At 39.7% G+C, this 19094-nt stretch overlaps 1 protein-coding gene across 15 annotated transcripts in view; it reads left to right on the top strand.

Annotated features, from left to right (window-relative positions):
* The window catches only part of ESRRG (estrogen related receptor gamma), a 375558-nt gene that overhangs the window by 139894 nt on the left and 216570 nt on the right, over nucleotides 1-19094 (top strand). The window lies entirely within an intron of this gene.

The raw sequence follows: 19094 nt of genomic DNA, 5'->3' as shown, positions 1-19094 counted from the left end.
CCTACCAAGCTATGGTAGATTTAACTAGAGCTATTAAAGAGGTTAGTGGCTTGACAGAGCAAGCAATGTGAGCTTTTCTACTTTGGAAGAGGGTGCAGTCAGTGAAGCTACTGAAGGCTGGGCTGCAGCGCTCCTGTAAACATCTGCTGAGACAGCTGCCAACAGTGGTGAGCAACACCACCCTAAAGCAGTACAGCTGCTGCCAGTAGGTTTAACAGTCATCAGTCCCACAGCCACTCAGGTGCACACAATTTGGGAAATGCTGTAGGCTTTATTTGTCATGTTACCTCAACAAAGACTTTCCTTCTTTGGTAATTAGCAGGCAAAGAACACATGCTCAGCATTCACATAGTTCAACCCCCTAGTTAATGGCTAGAAAGATATTTCCTATCCAACCCATTGGATAATAAAGGCAGCAATTCTGGACAGCTGGTTTGGGCTGTGTAGCTGTATTGTAGTAGAATAAATTATGTTTTGCAGGTATTGATTTCAATGACTATACAAGTTCATGGTGTTACAAGAGGTTCTATTTTGTGTTATTTGATAGCAAATATTTTAGTGTCATTTCAGTTGAGCGTTGAGACCCTTCAATATTGATTTAATCACATTTGTACAAAAATCAAGTTAATTTTTGTGGTATTTGTTTTACATTATTTACATATTTGGTTTTGTTTTGTTTTGTTTTTTTTCAATTTTGTGCCCAAAGATTCAGAGTTTCAGTTCCCAGGCTAACCGGCATTTAAAAGCCAGATCTCTCTGTCAGATGTCTCCCAGTTCTCTGAGTTTGGGATGCTACAATTCTAGAAATGCAGCCATGAGCCTAATAGAAATATCCTAAAGGTGGATGTGCAACAACAAAAATAGAAAATGGTCTACATATTTTGGCTAAAAAGCCCTTTCCAAGGTCGAAAAGAGAACCAGTAGCAGAGCCAGGAATAGAACCATTATCTCCCAGGCCTTTTTCTTTTTCTTCTGTCCCAAAAGACGCTATGCAAGGTACAATATCCATTTGACAAATTGCACAGTTATGTGATGAATTGCATTTATAATGCACATTTTATGGCCTCTTTTGGCCACTTCCTACTAATCCATCTTTCTTGGGGTATGTTCTTAACACTCCACAGCTCTCAGTGGCTATTAAACAACACAAAAACATTCTTTTCTTCCAAATGTAGAATTTACCATAACTTCCTTGTTCTGAAGCAGAGCTCTGGAAATATTCAGACCAACTCAAATGATAGGTTTAAGGCCCAATGCCCTTCAGCCTAAGGGGTTAGGAAATAATTTTTCTATGACAAAAGAGAGACAATTTCCCAGGTTCTTATTAAGAACATAAATACTTTCTACCCCTCCATGCTTATAAGGTCCTATATTTGTGCATTGGACAGTGATTTGGTTCCAGATATCATTTAGACTCTACATGAGACTTGCTTGTTTCAGTCAAAGTGCTACTTGTACCAAACCAACAGTAATCAGCTAGTTATCAACTACTTCTTAACAGTTGTGTAGGTAGCACGCATATATGTACACTTGTAGTCTTCTTATGAAAGTTTAAGAACATAAAACATTTAATGTAGTTTAAATTTCTTGGGATTTCTTGCAATAAATATTTATGTTCTGTGATGTATAACAAAATAGCTAAACCAGGGTCCAAATTGCCAGGACATGTGTAGGCACAGGCAGATGAAGTACCTGTAATCAGGACAGCTGGAACTGAATTAAATCCAGCAAGACTTGTGGGCCTCACTGAAATTAGGCAAGTAAGATCCTGAATAATGATACCTTTAAAGGATATGCCTAAGTGTTATACTGCGCTGAAGACCCACAAAGTTACCAAGGCATCTTCATGAGGATGGATTGATTTGTGGGGCTGTGCTTATATCGCTACACATCGTGGTCTAAGAAACATCTCTTACACTTTCTGACACCTGCAAAACAGGTATAAAGGCACCTTCTTCTCATTGATCTTGTGAAAATTGATTAATAATTAGTTTCTGTAAAGCTCTTGGCTGAAAGTTTCTACCTTTGTAATAAGTAGTACAATTATCCATGTCTATAATGCTGTGTCTCTATATAAATTTCTATTAAAAGAAAAAAGTTCATATGTACACATTTAGTGGTACAAACTTGAAACTATTGCTATCAAACTATGTCTTTAGCTGGATGACAAAGGGGAGAGTAGGAAAAAAAAGAACACCTTTATGAGAATTTACCTTTACTCTAAATTAACATCTTGAATGTCCTTAATTTTCAATAAGCCTTATGACCCTTTTCTCTATCCACCCTTGTTTCCAGACAACTGGGAGAAATCAGCTACCTGCCTTGGGCATTTTATGCTGTATTTAAGAAAACATAAACCAGGGAAAAATAAAAAATAAAAAATTATTTTTAAATATGAATTTATATGGACAATATTGTTGTTACATTTCTTGAAATGTGTCCGGAATTCAAACCTGGAGGCAATAGATGTGCGAGAGTGAAATTGGCCTTAGACAGTTAATAAATTCTGAGCAGAGATGCATAAATCAGCGTGGGTATTTTTCAAACTTTTTTTTTCCTCCAAAGGGGTGGGCATGGGGGAGGAAAAGGTCTTCGGAGAATTGTTTTCTATCAGTTCAGAAAATAGAGAAAAGAATTCAGCAATACCCAGTGCTGGTTAGCAGATTGTCATTTTTGGGTTTGATGTTCCTGGGTTTAATTGTCTTTCATGTGAACAATGGCAGGAGCTCTCTAGTGTGCCATGTGAGCATGATAAAAGGGGGCCGTTCTTGCATAGCAATGCCTTTTTTTTATTATTAGCGTAAAAAATTAGCAAGCTGGAAGTCGTTAGGAGTTCCATTGGCATTAATTGTAATGCAGCCTGAATTTGTTTGCAGACCAGTGCAGCAAGACAATAGCAGTAGGGAAAAAAAGCAATATTAATAGCCTTTTACTTATTGTATCGTTTTAGTGAGCCTTAATAAGGTGTCTGCTGTCAAGCAGAATTTATTATTTAAAAAAAAAAAAGACAAAAAAAAAGACATGGTAATTGATGTATTGCAGTAAGTATGGATGAGGGCTCAACTTGATTAATGTATGAGTTGGCTTTTTAAGGCATTTTTAAAAAGGCTTCTTAACTGGGTCTTAAGAGACTGGCACAAGCCCACTGTAAACTACCTCGTTGCGGTTGGAAAACAGCCTGACAGCTGCTGATGTCTCCTGTGGCTTTGCTTTTTTTTCTTTTTCTGATCAGAGAAAACTGAAGTAATATAGTCCTCGTCAATAATTGCAGTGCTTAAAAATCTTATAAAGGGATTTCTGTTCTTCCCTCCGGAGATAACTTTTCAAAGGTTAAATTAGTTTTACTTGTGTGTGCTTCAAATACCTCAGTTCCCAATAAGGATCAAGTTTTGCTTTAAATAAACTGCTAGTTTGTGTGATGCACTGGATGAACACCTTGCTGGATACCTTCAGTTTCAGCATGAGAAGGACTCTACAAAACCTTCAGTTTAAGTCCAGCTGAGGTCCTCCAGAGAAGTTTTCAAGTTACTGACTCGCTTGGTTAGTTTATTTCAGAGATGGGTATTCATTTTCTTTTCTTGTTTCATACTTGTAATATTCTCTTGAATTTATCAGCTTTGGCATGCCATTGTATCACTCAATATAGTTATACTGAGTGGAAAGATTTACATTTAGGCCGAAGAGAATAAGGGACTCTGTTATCTTTGATTTCAGCGTGTGCCTAATCTCAAGGTTGCCTTGTAAAATGCACTGTCTTTCTAGGGTCTAAAAGGATCTAAAACTAGAAGAGAAGGACTAAAGAAGGGCTGCAAAGATGGTGAAGTATCTGAAGGGAAAGGCACATGAGGAGTGTTCCCTGGGTTGGTTCAGCCCAAAGCAGAGGAGGCTGAGGGGAAACCTCATGGTGACTGCAGCTCCTCATAGTGGGACAGCACTGAGCTCTGCTCTCTGTGACAGCAGCAGGGCCTGAGGGAACGGCATGGAGCTGTGCCAGGGGAGGGGCAGCTCGGGGTTAGGGACAGGGTCTGCACCAGAGGCTGGTGGGCATGGAATGGGCTGCCCTGAGCAGTGGACACAGGCCTGAGCTGATAGAGTTCAAAGAGTGTTTGGACAACACTTGCAAACATAGGGTTTGGATTTTGGTTGATGCTATATAGAGTCTAGAACTGGATTAGTTGACCCTTGTAGGTTCCTTCCATCTCAGGGTATCCTGGAATTATATATTGCCAAAATGTCAAAGGTTATGCATTAACAGGAAGACTCTAATGTGAGATGGATGTCCTATGCAGATAATGAAGAAACTATTTTGTAGAAATACAGATTGTGGAACAGCAATATTTTTGTAACTGTATGTAATTTTGGGTCTTAGACTACTTTTTTCACCCTAGGTCAAATAACAGATATTTGAAACACTGTATAGAGGAGATGCTTATACTCATCTGGAATTTCAGTTGTACTTCCTATTTAGTGAATACCACAGATAGCTTTTTGTGAAGAGCAGACTGAGGTTTCATCTATAGTTCAGTTAATCTGAATATGTAGCCTATATTTATTTGTTGGGGTCACCGTGAGCCTGAGGTGGTGAAGCATCTAGTTCTATTAAGAATTTCCAGATTTGTCTCCTAGGATAATAGGTGACTTTCTCCTGGCTAGACTAATCAAGGTTCTCCTTTCTGTAATGTTGTCTCCATCAGTGCTGCAAATGTCATCCAAGTAGATATCAAAGTCAAAGAGAGAGAAACAGACTTGTAATTTGTCACAGTAGCATGTTGTCCTTCCTGATAGCTCTGGGTCTTTCCCAGAGGAAGTGCTCAGGCTTCATTATGGATGTAAGCTTTATTAGAATAGACGTCATCAGGTTCAAGTGTTAGGAAAAGCCTTTGCCTGCTAACAAAGGCCGTGGCCTTGATAAGAAGAACTGTCGCATTATCCAGAGGGTGTATGTCAGTGCAAACGATGCTTTACTCTTTTCCTTGCCCTTTTTTTGGACATGCTTATCCTTCTTGGAGATTTCTATGTGATATCATTCTCCTTCTTTGAAGGCTACAGAGAAGGACTTGAGTCCCCTGTTGTCAGTTCTTTCCTTTTATTTTGGATCTCTAGCCAGAGAAAAGCCTAGCTGTTTTTGAAAACTTTGTATAATCTACAGTCAGCTCATCCACAGACTGTTGTCTATGAATAATATTTCCTTTTTATTTTTTTATTTTTATTTTTTTTTTCCCAGTCCTGGGTTAGGTTGATTCTCAGCTGTTCCGTACATCTTTCTTTCACTGACTTTGGCTAGAATTAAAAGAACCATGACAGCTTTTATTTGAACTCTTTGATGCTGAATTTGTTCAGTGGAAGAGCAGTGATGCGAAAGGGGGGCTGAACTTGTGATAGATTTTGGAGGTAAATAAGACGGGTTTCTGCACAACTTAATTATCTGCAAGAAGCAGATATATGTACTATGAGCAACACTATAGCATAGTCACAGTGAAATAAGTAGTGATGGTGACTGTGTGTTATGAGATTCTGCTACGAACTCTGAGACCTTACGTGCACTGAGAACTTTTCCCCCAATCCAAATAATTCAGTGACCCAACTGATGTATAGTGGTAACTTCAGTTATGTTGCAGGTATGTTGCAAATCTGACAATGGATTTGTCATTAAAGTGTACATTATATCTGAACAGTAATTACCACATTACTGTAAAAATACTATTAATTAGCATCATTATTTTATATTTCTGATCAGAAAGTATTTTTGAACATTACTGAGCAGGTGTTTCTCTAAAGTTCAAAACATGTCTCTCCCAGCCATTTATCAGTCTGAACCTAGCAAATGGATCAAAGATTTGGGGGTGATCTTAAGTTTGTTTACACTTGCAGTTTTCAAGGCATATACTTGAAAAAACCTAGTTGCCTCTCTTGTTAAGGTGTTGTTACAAATCCTTGTGCAAAGTCTTTTTGCTGGAATGAAGGAGGTCTCATCTCTTGCACTGTAACAGAACACAAATCTCAGATTCCTTGTTCTAAAAGTGGCCTCTCATTATTACCAGAGTAAAAATACAGATGATCTCTGCCAGACGCAGACAGAGACTAGGTGTCTGTGCTGACACATCACTACAAAGAACTGTTATCATAGGAAAATTTCTCCTTCTAAACCTGGGCTTAGACTAATATGAACAGACACATAAAGGTCCCAGTGGGTGACCTTTGCTCACATGAGAATATGTCTGCTCAGGGTTTTCTTAGTTTATGTTAATTGATTGCCTGATTGGATTGATTAACTAATTGATTTACTGTGGTTTGTGGTTTAACATGAGGTTTGGCCCATGGTAGGCTTCATAACTTTTTGATATGGAATAGAAATTTTGGAAACGCCCTCACTAGCAGCAAACATTGCTCTATTGTCTTATGCTGGAGGATTCCCATTGCAGAGGATACTAATACCTAGCATAAATAATACTTTGTGGGTGGTGTTAGAATGAAGTGGTCTGAGGAGTGAATTTCCAGTGTATTTGAAACCCCCTGATAATTTTTGTAAGCCCACTTTAAGTGCATATTGGGAATGTCTGTATGTGAGTTACCTACCTACTCGTTTTTTTGCAAGCAATGATTGGTGTTGGGGGGGAATGACGGACACAAGTTTGTGTTCAAAATGTTGCTCCTTTCTTCTTTCTGTAGAAGTATACTGTTAACCTTTTTCTTCTCTCGTGCTTACCATTGTGCATGTGAGAACCCTAGTAAATGAAAACCCTAATATGAGGCCAAGAAATTGCCCTGGTTCTTTGGTTTATGTGCATTTGGAGTAGTCTGCTGGCTGGCAAAAGATGCTGTTAAATGTGAGATTTCAGAACCAGAAATTAGGATCCATCTGTCAGCTTGAAAACATGTTCCAAGTTTCTGATGTAGGCAGTTGAAATGAATTTGCTTAAACTCATTTCAAAGAAATCATACTGTTAGACCCAAGATGAGGGCGCAATAGACTTTCTTTTCATGCTCTCAACATTTCTTGGTACTTAAGAGACCAGGAAAAAATATATATGTATTTTCTATTAAGCTGTTTTGGAAATAGTCCTCCCATATCAAAGCATATTTAAAAAGCAGATTGCATTTGATAGCAGTAACTAAAATGCAGTAAGAAGCAGCCTTTTGATCTGTTGTAAATAAACTCTTTTGCAGATAAATATGTTACAAGTGTTTTTTTTGTTCATTTGCTATCAAATTTAGTAACAACCAGTGGAATTGAGTTCAGCCAAAATGGTTCCATATCAGAGTTTGAATACATACTTCGAAATATTAAAAGATAATGATTTGTATGGCATTGTTATATAATGCATTTCTTGTCTTCTCTTGTGTGCATGTGACGAATTCCAGTTGATAAGCCCAGGACTCTGGAGTCAGTTGTCTGGCTAGTTATTAAGATTAAGATAAGTACTGAGAACGGAAAGATACAGTGCATTGTGCTGCCCTTATGGGACTGGGCCACCTCGGATTCCAAGTGTAAACAAGGAATTAGTTCTCCCTGGCTTATTTCAAACCTGAGGTGTGCATGTAAATATTTGTGAAATATGATGGAAAGAGTATGGAAAGATTTTTTTATTATTTTTTTATCCATTACATGTAATTATTAAAAACCAAACCTTACCTTGTTCTTCAAATCACTGTAGAGCATCTTTAAAGATCTGAGACCAACTTCTGTTAATTACAAAATGAACTTTTTTCCCACCTTATCTGAGACACTGGAAAAAAAAAAGTACATTTGAACAGCATTATCACTGCACACTTCATGCCTGGTGTGCTGCTACAATAACAACAGTTAATGCTCATAGGGCAAAGCTCCGTTTAAGGACTGGGAGATCACTGTAAGACCTGAACTACAAAATACTGAAGTCAATGAAAAATCTGCGTATAACTTCAGTAAGTTTTGGATGAAGTCCAGGGGAAAAGTTAGAGACCTGTGTTATGTTTCTGCATTAGAGTGTTAAGGGCATCATGCTGTCTTTTTCAAAGGGAAGTGAGGAAAAGGTTTTCTGTTGTTCCATGCTAGTAAGATATGACTGAGATATTTAAAAACGCCACCAACAACAATAAAAACAATGCAAACAACAAACTCAACAAACAAACAAACTCAGCACAAACACTTCCTGAAGTTGACTTGTTACTTCTCACTAACTGTAACAACTATGAGCTTTGCTAAAATCTGTAGCTAATAATTTTAGGAGAGCAAAATTATCTGCAAGATCTTTTTGGGAATGACAGAAAGTAATGTAGAAAGTATATTGAAGCTGTGTGCTGCGTATTGTCAACGATGGAGTAGCAATTAATTTTTGTTAATGAATTTAAAACTGGATGTATGGAAATGGTTATACAAAATGTAGTCACTGCTGAAATGCTAACTAGTCCTTCAGGCTTGTTGTCTATTTGTAAATCATTTCAGCAAGCATGATCTAATGCAGCAAAAACTGCTCTGAAATTTGAATTGGGATTTACCCGATTCGTTCGTTCTTTGTTTTTCCTTGCACTATGTGTAGGCATACAGCCCTACAGTGGAGCTGTGTCCGTCCTCTGATTAATCACCTCCATTGAGGAGCTAGTTTGTAGGTTTTGTTCTGTTTCAGAAGGATTATGTCTAAAAACTCTACGAATTTTTCACATTAGTGGGTAAGGTAAATTAAATAACACTGAAAAACATTCATGTGAAAACAGAAGCACAGCTGAATGGTCCCCAGTGATCCTTGCTTTCTATGGTATTTTTAATGCAGTAAGAAATAAAAACAAAACAGAATGTTGTTAACAGTTAAAGGCTATCTGAGAGAACCACGTGAACTGCTTTTCCCTGAGAGTCAGAAAGTTGTATGGCTGAATTAGAAGCTGTCTCTTTCCTTCATATGTCAGTTAAGTCATTGTGCTTCCTTAGCTTCCCTAAGGTATACACTGTGATTTCCTCTTAACCAGCAATAAATAGCTCCTGTATCTTTTCTGTTTACAGTTATCTTAAGCAAAACCAAAATTAAAACAGAATCACTGTGGAATCGCTGTTTCTTGTTGAATCCTGAATACAGGACAAAAAGTTGAAATATCTCATTTAAGAGTTATATACATGTGTAATATAAAACATATGTCTTAGTATATATGTGCGTGTATTTTTAACTTAAGTTACTAATGGACCTTGGGAAGTTGAGTAATTTAAACAGTATCTAAATTTCATGTGCTGTAACCAGGTAAATGAAACTTAGAATAGTCTGGAATATTTGGAATACCACACTCTCCCCCCATTTATTTTTATTAATATTTTTTTCCGCGGTCTGGTCTTTATATTGTTCACAAGTGAGAAATCACTGAGGTAACCGAGATGTCAGCACCACATAGGCTGAGGGCAAAGCTGGATGGAATTACACTAATAATCAAAACACATACGATACAAGGAGAGCACGTGCAGCCGTGATGCTGTTGCTGCAGTCTAGCAGAGATGGTGACTGGAAAACCCTACAAACACCCCTATGCCCTACACCTATTTTAGGTTTTTAACGTAGATGTACTCTCTGGCACACACGTACAGTTTTGTGCTGTACAATCACAGTGTGAAACCAGCTACGTGTTTTAGCTGAACTCTGCTTGGTCTGAAATACCCACGTACTTAGCATTCCTGCCAATTTGGTATGATTGAGACCTTTACTTGAACTGACCTCAGAAGGAATAGAAGACTAATTGAGGCAGCCCTAGTTCTAGCTCTCTAGAGGTGTAAAACACTGCAAATGGTATCTGGTGCATGCATAAAAAGGTTTACATAGTGCAAGAGGGCTACAGAAAGGAAAAGAGACTTTTATTTCTCTCACCAACCTTCCCCCTCTTTGCCCTAAAAGGCTTCAAGAAAAAAAAAAAGAAAAAAAAAAGCCATTTTATTCCAGTCTTAATGTCTTTGCATGGTAAAATAATACATAACACTTTTATTATTATTATTTTTTAAAGGGAACCAAAACAATGCAGAAGGTAAAATTAGGACAGTGCTTGGGTGCCCCAGGGCTGTAATTAAGGCTAACTAGATAGAAAAGAGAATATTCTACCTCAGATTTATGCTCAAATAGGGGGGAGGGGAAAGGGAAAGGAGGAAGACAAAGTGAAATACAGCAAAAGAAACCCGTAATTCCAATGTATTCAACTCGCCCATCAGAAGAAATGGCATTAATTCAGGTACCCAATTACTGTAATGTGGTTCAGAGCACCTCAATAGGTGTTTCAATCTCAAGCCAGGACTAACATTTGTAATCCTTTAAATGCACTTAAGAAATTGATGTTACAGCCCCACAATCTGTTAGGGGCCTTGCTTCCTGGCTGATTGCAAAGTATCCCGCCATTAATTGGATCATCAGAATGTGATCCGCGTCCTGGTCCTCGGATTATGTAAGACTGACTTTGCTCTGACGCGCTGAACCAGAGGCTGCTTTTGCTGGATATTTTGACCCTTAATGTAGATAAGTGGTATTTTTCATCAATCTTAGCTTGCATTAAAAAAGGGAAATGTCAATTCAATGTGGGGCATTTAACTTAATTCAACATCTTTTAATTTAATACCTTGGAAAAGTTAGTCCGTCTCCGACCTGCTGGAGTCTTATGCTGATGGAAGGGTTTGTAGAGTGGGACTGAAGGTAACTCATCTCCACTCTGTGATATGGTCAAATCCCAAAAGCTTTTTCATGTTTTGTCCCTGTATGGAAAGCAAAGGAAAAAAAAATGCCACTCAATGCTGTTTTGCAGTAGTTAGTAGTAAGTTCCTTCAGATACTTTGGACTCTTCCCCAGTGATTGTTCTGTGCACCTGAGGGAAAAGGCACAAAATTATTTCCATGTTTGCTGCTCTGTTTTCATCTTAATTTATTCTATTTATTTTATTTTGGTGAATCAGGATAGTTTGATTAATTCACATGTTATTTTGGTCCTAGAGTAACAGCTAGTTTAGAAATCACCTGCATGGATCAAACCTGAAATCCTGTTTAAGACAGGGGAAATGCCTCCTTGCAGAAGGAAGCTTTATCTCAATTAAAATAAACAATTATCACTGTAATAACTATGGGAAACATTGTAGCATCTTTTTTATTGCTATTACTTATTAACTGCATATATTATTATTTTTTTCTTTATACTGCACCAGAAAATCCCTCCTAGTGTTTCCCTTCCCAGTATGGAAAGTGTTTGTCCCAGTGACAGAGGTTCAGAGTTGACTGCATAGTAATATTTTATGATGAAAATAGTAAGGTTCCTTTTTTTTTCCTGGGCATTGCGATGAGCGTCAAAGTTATTTGACTCTTTGTACACCTTTGAAAAGTTGTTTATGGCCATCGCTGATATGGTGTTGGCCTCCTACTTGTTAGGAGTGAAGGTGAAGAGAGTAACATTTGGTTTCATGGCTACAGCTTGTCAGTTCTTGATGTCTTTTTTTGCAACTTATGCTTAATAATCCTAGGTTAGAAATGTATTGAAATTAAGCTACAAAAATCACTGGCAGAACCCAACTTTTCTTGTTTCAGAGGAAAAGCAAAGTGTTTTCAACAGTGTCCTGCAGTGACAGAAACTCAGATAAATCTCTTTGCAGATGAAACTTTATGACTTGGGCCATTTTAATTTTTTTTTTTTTTTTTTAATTTTTATTTTTACTTTTCCTCCTTTTTTTTCCTTGCCAAGATCTCAGTCTGAATTTTTTTTTTCCAACTGCCCCTCTCCCCACTATTCTTCAAGACATTCAGAATTCGTGTCATAATGTGGACTGGAAGAGATGTCAAGACACCACAGGCTGATGAGGTGGTAGGACTTCATGTTCTCTCAACATCTTCTAGCTTGTCTTTAAGGCTTTTAGGATCTTGAGAATATTCCAGGTGGAGGAAAGAAAGCTCTTGAGACATCTTCTTTCTGCTCTGTGGGAAACGTGTAGAACCCAAAGGAGAATTGGACCAAAGGGTGGTTTTTGCATTTCTTCCATTCTCCTGTAGGGCAAGGACTGGTTAAAAGTATGGCATGTAGGAGAAAGAGGTCCACGTTTTGAAATAAGGCATTTAAGGAAGATTCTGGGAACATATGATCGGATATCTCATCCATACAGATTTTGCAGTGGCTAAGGATGATGCTCTGAACCTTTTGGTGATTCAGAAATGGAGCTGTCTTTGTGTTAATAAGGTTTGATAAATTAGCAGAACACTCAGGTTTGTCTTCTCTGAGGGTTCACAGAGAATTAAATGTGAATGCACGAAGAGGCTTTTGTCTGGAAATACTTTTGTGATCTTGAGCACAAATAGGAGAATTGGACTGGCATTTCATGTGAACTAACTCTTGTTAGCAACAAATTGTGGATTTGTCAAGAAAACGCCATTTCTGCTGTTGGTTTGGGTCTGAGTTGTGTTGCTCATATTTAAGTGCCTGACCTTGCCTTTTCTCCTCCAGCTTTCCTCTTGATATGAATTGAATAGGGAAGTAGATATATGTGCTTCTGATCAGCCAGATTGGCACTCGAGGCTGCATGAGGACAGTATAACCTTAGGTTTACAGTGCTGGCTGCAGCAGAAGAAACATATTTGGTCCCTATAACCTGCCTAGACAGCCTCCTTAGAGTATTAGTTGTGGTGATTTTGTCTCCTTGCTTGGAACTTGGGAAGTTCCTGGCATAGGAAGTTCTTGTCTGCAACAGGAGGTGTCTGCTAACAATAAATAAGAGCCCTGTCTAGAGATTCCTAGAAAATAGTGAGCAGGTTTCAAAAAACAGTACTTTTCTACCAAACTTGTTTCACATTATGGTATTTGAATCTCTCATTGAAAGTATTTAAAATGAGATTATGAATGTTCTCCTTGAAACTGCATCCCCAGTGTAAGAATGAGATCTTGTGTTGCAATGTTATACTAAGTGAATTAACATGCAAAACAAAGTCCAAAAATGTTTAAGTGCATATTGTCTGTCAGGGTGGTACGCCTCCTAACAGGAGTTCACCTGTTTTCAAAAGGAATGTGGAAGGAAGTTAACTTGGCCATATGTACACTTGGTACAAACAGAAGCAACTTTCCTGATCAGAGTGAAGTTGTATCTTCTGCCAGCCCCAAATTTATCTCTGAGACTTAGAGATAAACACTAGTCTCACACTCTGTTCATTCAACAACAATACAAAGCTCTTTTATGAAGGGAGAAATACAAAGTAACGTAGGTAAGCCCATAATTACTTTGGCTGTAGAACAAACACTGCATTTCTTCCTGCTTGGAAGGACCTAGCCTTCTGTTGGGAGAGTGGGTTCTGAGATATCTCCAGCACTGGTATCGTTCCTACAGCAGCTGCTTTTCCTAGCACACCTTATACAGCGCAAGATGCTTCTGAGTTACCCCACTGTATGGAGGGAGAGGCAGTCTTTTGCAGCCTGTGTCTCTGCCTTTCTGAGCAATTGATTTGAGACCCAGACACTGTCTCAGGGTGTTTTGTTGCATGGGGTTGCATTGTAAGTGCGTCACTTCCCATCTGTTTAATTGGAGCCTTGGGTGATACTTCTCTGCTGCTTTATCCCCAGACAGAAAGCTGATCCATGTTTTTGCTACAAGGTTGGAAAGTAAAGTTGAGTTTGTGGTGAAGCAGATATATTGGCTTCCCATGCTTTAAAGACAAATGGAGTCTCATCCATTGCTGCTACACCAGTATGCCGGTGCTGTTTCAGGCTGCTTTGGGTTAGGGTCTCAGTTTGCCCTTCCTTCCTAATGGGGTCCCTTGGTGGTGAATGCCATCGGAGTTGCAGGATGGATGAGGTGCCCTAAGGACCTGCAGCAGGCTGCCTTTTAAGCAGTGCCTTGCTGAACTGTGAACTGGGGCTTTCTTGAAACACTGAATGAGGATATGAATTCAACTTGGAGATAAAAAAGGAAAAAAAATACCACATACAGCAGTGTGTGTCAGTTTGAGAGCACACGCTACTCAGTGGCAATATCAATATGCATCTAAAATTATTTTCTTGTGTTGTCTCAAGTACTTCTCAGGGGCTCTTTGTTCTTGCTCCCTGTGGAACGGGCTGAGAACAGCGGCTGGTGCTCTGCTTCAGCCGCTGTCAGACAGGCTTGCAGATGAATTAATTGCATCCTCACTAATGACCAGTGGCCCCCGCTGCCAGGAAAATGGCCCCTCTGCCTGTGGGACTGCAGTGGGTCAGCTTCATTTGGTGGGATAGCATGCATAGAAATACCGAGTGCGGCAGTTGGCTTTTGGGTTGGAGAGGGGGTATACTCCTGTGGGGCTGTAATCTGGCTTGAGTTTGAGTTTCTTTCCATGCATTTGGCATTGCAAAGCAAAAGCACTGTTTCTAGTTCCCAAGTTGCACTCACACTGAACCTTACCTATGTGATTTGTTGGATGCTATTACAAAAGCGTAGGACAAAAGTGTCATGAAATAGAGCAATAGTCAGTCTGTTTTGGTGTGTCGTAATAGCTCACGTGTATTAGGGTGTGAGGCTGAGCAAATGTCTCAAACAGCTGACTTGGATTTCAGTGTTGAGCCCAGCTGCTCCCTTGCTCGCTCTGCACGGCAAAACAATTTGAGGAGCCATGGTCTCAAATAAAGAGGAATCACAGACAGACTTCTGCTCTGAGGGGTGAACACTCCCTGCCCTTGTCTTTTCCCTTCCAGACTTTTCCTTCTCTCAGCTTGCAGTGTGGGAGGACACCTTCCTGTGAGATTTCCGGGATCAAGCTACGTACTTGTTAGCCTCGTTCTCCTGTTTGATTGTATTGTCTTTCCCGCCTTGTGTGCTTACAAAGCCCATGCTGCTCTCAAGTAGCTTTGAATGTACCAGTAAATGTGTGTTACAAGTGAGAAGCGAAACAGAGATGTCTTCACCCGAGGTTTGGAAGTGGTAGGAAGTGACCTCTTACACTTCTGCTTTTTAGATCTTTAAGACCTAAGCCACCCTAAATCTACTGTCCCTATAAAAAGCTGCATTTTAAAAGGCTTTAGGAGGCTTGCTGACCTTGCAACCTACTTTGTAAGGAGTCTGCACCCACAGCTATTAAACAAAATTAATTTCAGCACTTTTAAATTGTTAATCTTGCAAAAGACAACTTGCTTGCTCTCCAGTGATCCCACAGGTCGTCATTCTGTGAGCTGCAAGCCATCACCAGGGTTCATGGCTCTGAACATCATCAGTCTGCTCATGGTCTCCCAAATGCCTTGCAAAATTAATTCCTTTGCCCTCCACATTGCCTCCCCCGGCAGCCCTGAGTTCTGGGTACTCAGTGAGCGCTCGGTACATAGTGGCCGCACCACAGGTTATTCTCCTTTTAAGGTTACTCCATCCTAAATCTACTCCTCAGCTCACTGCAATGAGCTTTGGGCAGCAGGACACTAATTCAGTAGGAAATGACAGTTTTAGTGTTCAGAGCGTTAGCTTTTCTATTGCAAGGGTGATGTCTCTTGTAAGTTAAGTTTCTCCATCCCCATGGGGCAGATGTTTTACCAGCTGCTAATTTATTTTGTATCCTTTTATGTGTATTTTTTCTGCTTGGGCATGAAACGTGGAAACACTGCCTTTTTTCCTTCTTGCAGTGATATGTGTGAGCCCACTGAGGGTGGGGGACGATGCTCCTTCCACCTCTTTTGTCTCTGCCACTCAAGCCAATTTCAGCTATCCGCCGCCTCTCATTTGGGATAATAGCCTCTCTTTTTACTGTTGTCTTGTCATGTTTGATTCCGCAGCACAAGGGTTTTAAATTAGCCAAAACGTTCACATGCTGGGCTTCCTCTGCTGCCACTACCAGTTGTGGATCCACTAAACCACTTGATGCTGAAATTGATGATTGCTCGGAAGGAATAAGAAATTGTTGGTGGCTACCGGGAAGATTCATTCATGCCGAGCCCCTTTTAAGCCACATAGGGGGAGGGAGAAAGAGATTTCCTTCATTTCCCCACTGCCTGGCTGGTGGCTGCATTGTGCCTGTGCCAGGCTCCTGCTGAGTGATTACAGCCTTGCTAGGCTGCGTAGTTCCTGTGATTTTGAAATAAAAACAGAAGAGAAAAAACAAAACAAATACCAACATCCAGGGAAGTAAGAAGGAATAAAGCTCTAAAGACTTGCAGCTAAATTCTATAACATAGTATTGTTGTATTTTCCCTCATTGGACACCTTTATTTATTTATTTGTTTTTGCTTTCAGTTGATTCATTCCCCTGGCTAGAAGTTTCTCCCAGAAGAAGACTTGTTGTATTGACCCACTTGGGTTGATGACAACCAACCACAGCTAGGTGAAAAATGACCCGTTTTCATTGGGCTCTGAAATAACTGAGAATACAGCCCCAAAACATGCTGCACCCCAAAATGCCTTTTACTTGTTTACATTACAGTTTAGAAATGTGGGAAACTTAGAAGGGAAAAGAAGAAACCAGTGCTTGACTGACTGTCTAAATAGAAAAAAAACGATAGAAGCCATAGAATTAAGTGTGAATGATTAACACCATGTTGGGGCTGTGCTTATATTTGACAGCTGTATATAGTCACATACAAAAAGTAAAACATTTATTTTCTCCTTTCTGTTGAGTTTCTTTTTGGCTTTGTTTTCTGGAATATTCCAGCACTGCCTTCCCAACCACTAGGTTATGGTGATAATTGTTAGTTCAGGTGGCTGAGTGGTCAGGAAAGGTCTCTGAGAGACCTGCATACAATGGTGCAGGGTTTCCAAATGCAGAGACAAATAGGACCTGAAAGAGATTAGTAACAATTGTAATGAGAGGAAAAAAAAAAAAAAAAAAAGTACCTCTATTAGCCATGTAGGTGAGCTCACAGCCATTAAGAAGCGTGGTTTCAAAATTTACAGTTCATTATATAGTGTCTCAAGCAATATTCTAAATATATCACAGGCAGGAATACGATTGCATAGCATCCAAGCCAACAAAGATGTTCTCATTTGATCTAACATTATTATTAGTAATATTCTGGCACTTTCTTTCCTGATTACTAAGCCACATGTACTCTTGCATAAGATGTCCTTTTTCTGCTTACAAATATCTATCTATATATATAGTAAAAATCACCTTATAAGTTTGAAGATGTTAGTATATAATTTTATTTCTCTCTTGTATGTAATAAATCACACAGAAATCATGTGAATGACTAAAGCTCTAAAAATACAAGTCTAAGAGGGGGAATCTCTGGAGGCCAGCAATGGAGTGCTGCTGTGCATGGCCGGTGCTGCGGGTTTCTGTTTTTTTGCCAATTAACAGCAGATTGAGAAGTCGGGTGATGGCGATGGGTTTAGTCCTGTTATCTGTCTCTAACTGCCCTGCTGCCCAGAATTGCTGATTTCTCTGCAAAATCATGACAGATGTGTTACCGAGAAACATACTGGTTGAGTAGCTGGAGAGAGAGTTAATGCAGAGGATAATAAGTAGCTAAGGCTGTGTCCTCCAGCAGACTTTGATGTGTTTTGATAATATATGGGATGGGTCAATTTGCCCTATTAGCAAATGTAGGCAGTTTATGCTCTACATACAAACTAGAGATTTGATAAAGCACTAAATTAGTTTTCACAAGGTATTAGATGTTAGATACTTAATGGGATCATCATGCTTTTGCTACACTTGGTTAAAATGTGTTCTGTAACAGAAGCATGAGGCAGCATGACATTTCACCAGGAGAGGAAGCGTGTCTTGTGACTGAATCACGAGCCTGGGAATTATGAAGTCCAGACATTGCTTGGCTTCTGGCTTACCCTCTGTGTGATTTACCAGTTTTCTCTTTTTGCATCTGTAGAATGGGACTGTGTTCTTTCCTTTTCCCTATGCCTCCCTGTGAGGCTTAAGCTATCAGTGCTTTTGGAGTGGCTTTTTTTGGGGAAGGGAGGGGGAGTTGTGTGTTTTGTTTGTTTTGTTGTTTTGCTTATTCTTGGATGTGTTATGAGGTGTTAGTAATCATAATTCTATAATGTGCTTCTACTGTAAGAGACTAATACCATCCACCTCAGAAGGTGTTGGGGAATTCCATAAACTTAGTGGCAGAGGATTTTCAGGCAAAAACTTGAATAAGAAACCTTTAGTAAAGAATGTTTCGTTTTTATTGTTCTGATTCCCAGCTACATCTTGCAGCTGATCTGTACCAGTTCTTATAAGGTGAGGTAACTAACACCCATAGTTCAGTGAGGCCAGATCTGAAAATCCCTTGGTAATATACAGCACATGAGGATGATGTCCTTCCCTATGCATGCTTGTATCCATTTTACCAGTGGGGAGCTCAGCAAGCAACCCTCCTGAGACAGTGGTCAGTCTCCAAAATAGGTCTTGTCTGAGTGCTCCCATCATCTGTGCTTCAGTCCTTTCAAGAAGGCTGCTGCGTCTGTTAGCTGATGCCAATTTGCTATCAAATAAAGGAATATGAAGTGTACAAAGTGGCAGACTGAGTTTTTAGTTGTGTTTTCTGTCTAGTTAAATACAAATCCTAAACTGCTGACAGGAGTGTATGCTCATAGCTAACTTCTGAAAACTGCTCTTTAAAATCCACCCAGCATTTGGTATTTGTCATATGAGTACACTTAAAGTCTAATCTTTGGTTATAGTTAATTTTCCAAGCATTTATAGCTCTTATTCTTAATTACATTGGCAGCGCATGGTTTTGTTTTCTCTAACTACTTACAAAATAGCCAGTCCCAAGTGAGCAGTGCCAGGCTTCACACTCCTCCCAGCCCCAGGGAGATGTCCCTGCCTTTCTGTGAAATGCCACATGAGTGCCACACATAACCTCGTCACCCCCCACCCCCTCTGTCTGAAAGCACAGGAGCTGCATCCCAGTATAGATCACAGTGGAAAATGACTCAAAATTACATGACGGCTTCTCCCTCGTTTTGCCCCCCCCCCCCCCCCCTTCCTCTTCTCAGCCTGTTTCCCAGATGGGCTGTGGTAAGAGATGTGTGCTGTATGGCAGTATTTTAGTTCGCTGTTGCTAATAATCCCTCTGCGTGTTTCATTAGTGCCTTATTTATAGGATTGAGAGAGGGCACCTGCGGTGCAGCCTGTGTCCTGGGGACTGACAGGATTTTTGGTTCTGGAGTCCTATTCCCCACTGAGTGATGCTTCGAGCTCAGGCCCTGCATTTTAGAGCCTACAGAAC

Source organism: Coturnix japonica, chromosome 3, assembly GCF_054131305.1.
Source record: "Coturnix japonica strain WE chromosome 3, WE-NBRP24, whole genome shotgun sequence".
NCBI lineage: Eukaryota > Metazoa > Chordata > Aves > Galliformes > Phasianidae > Coturnix > Coturnix japonica.
This window is presented reverse-complemented; position numbering and strand designations above follow the sequence as displayed.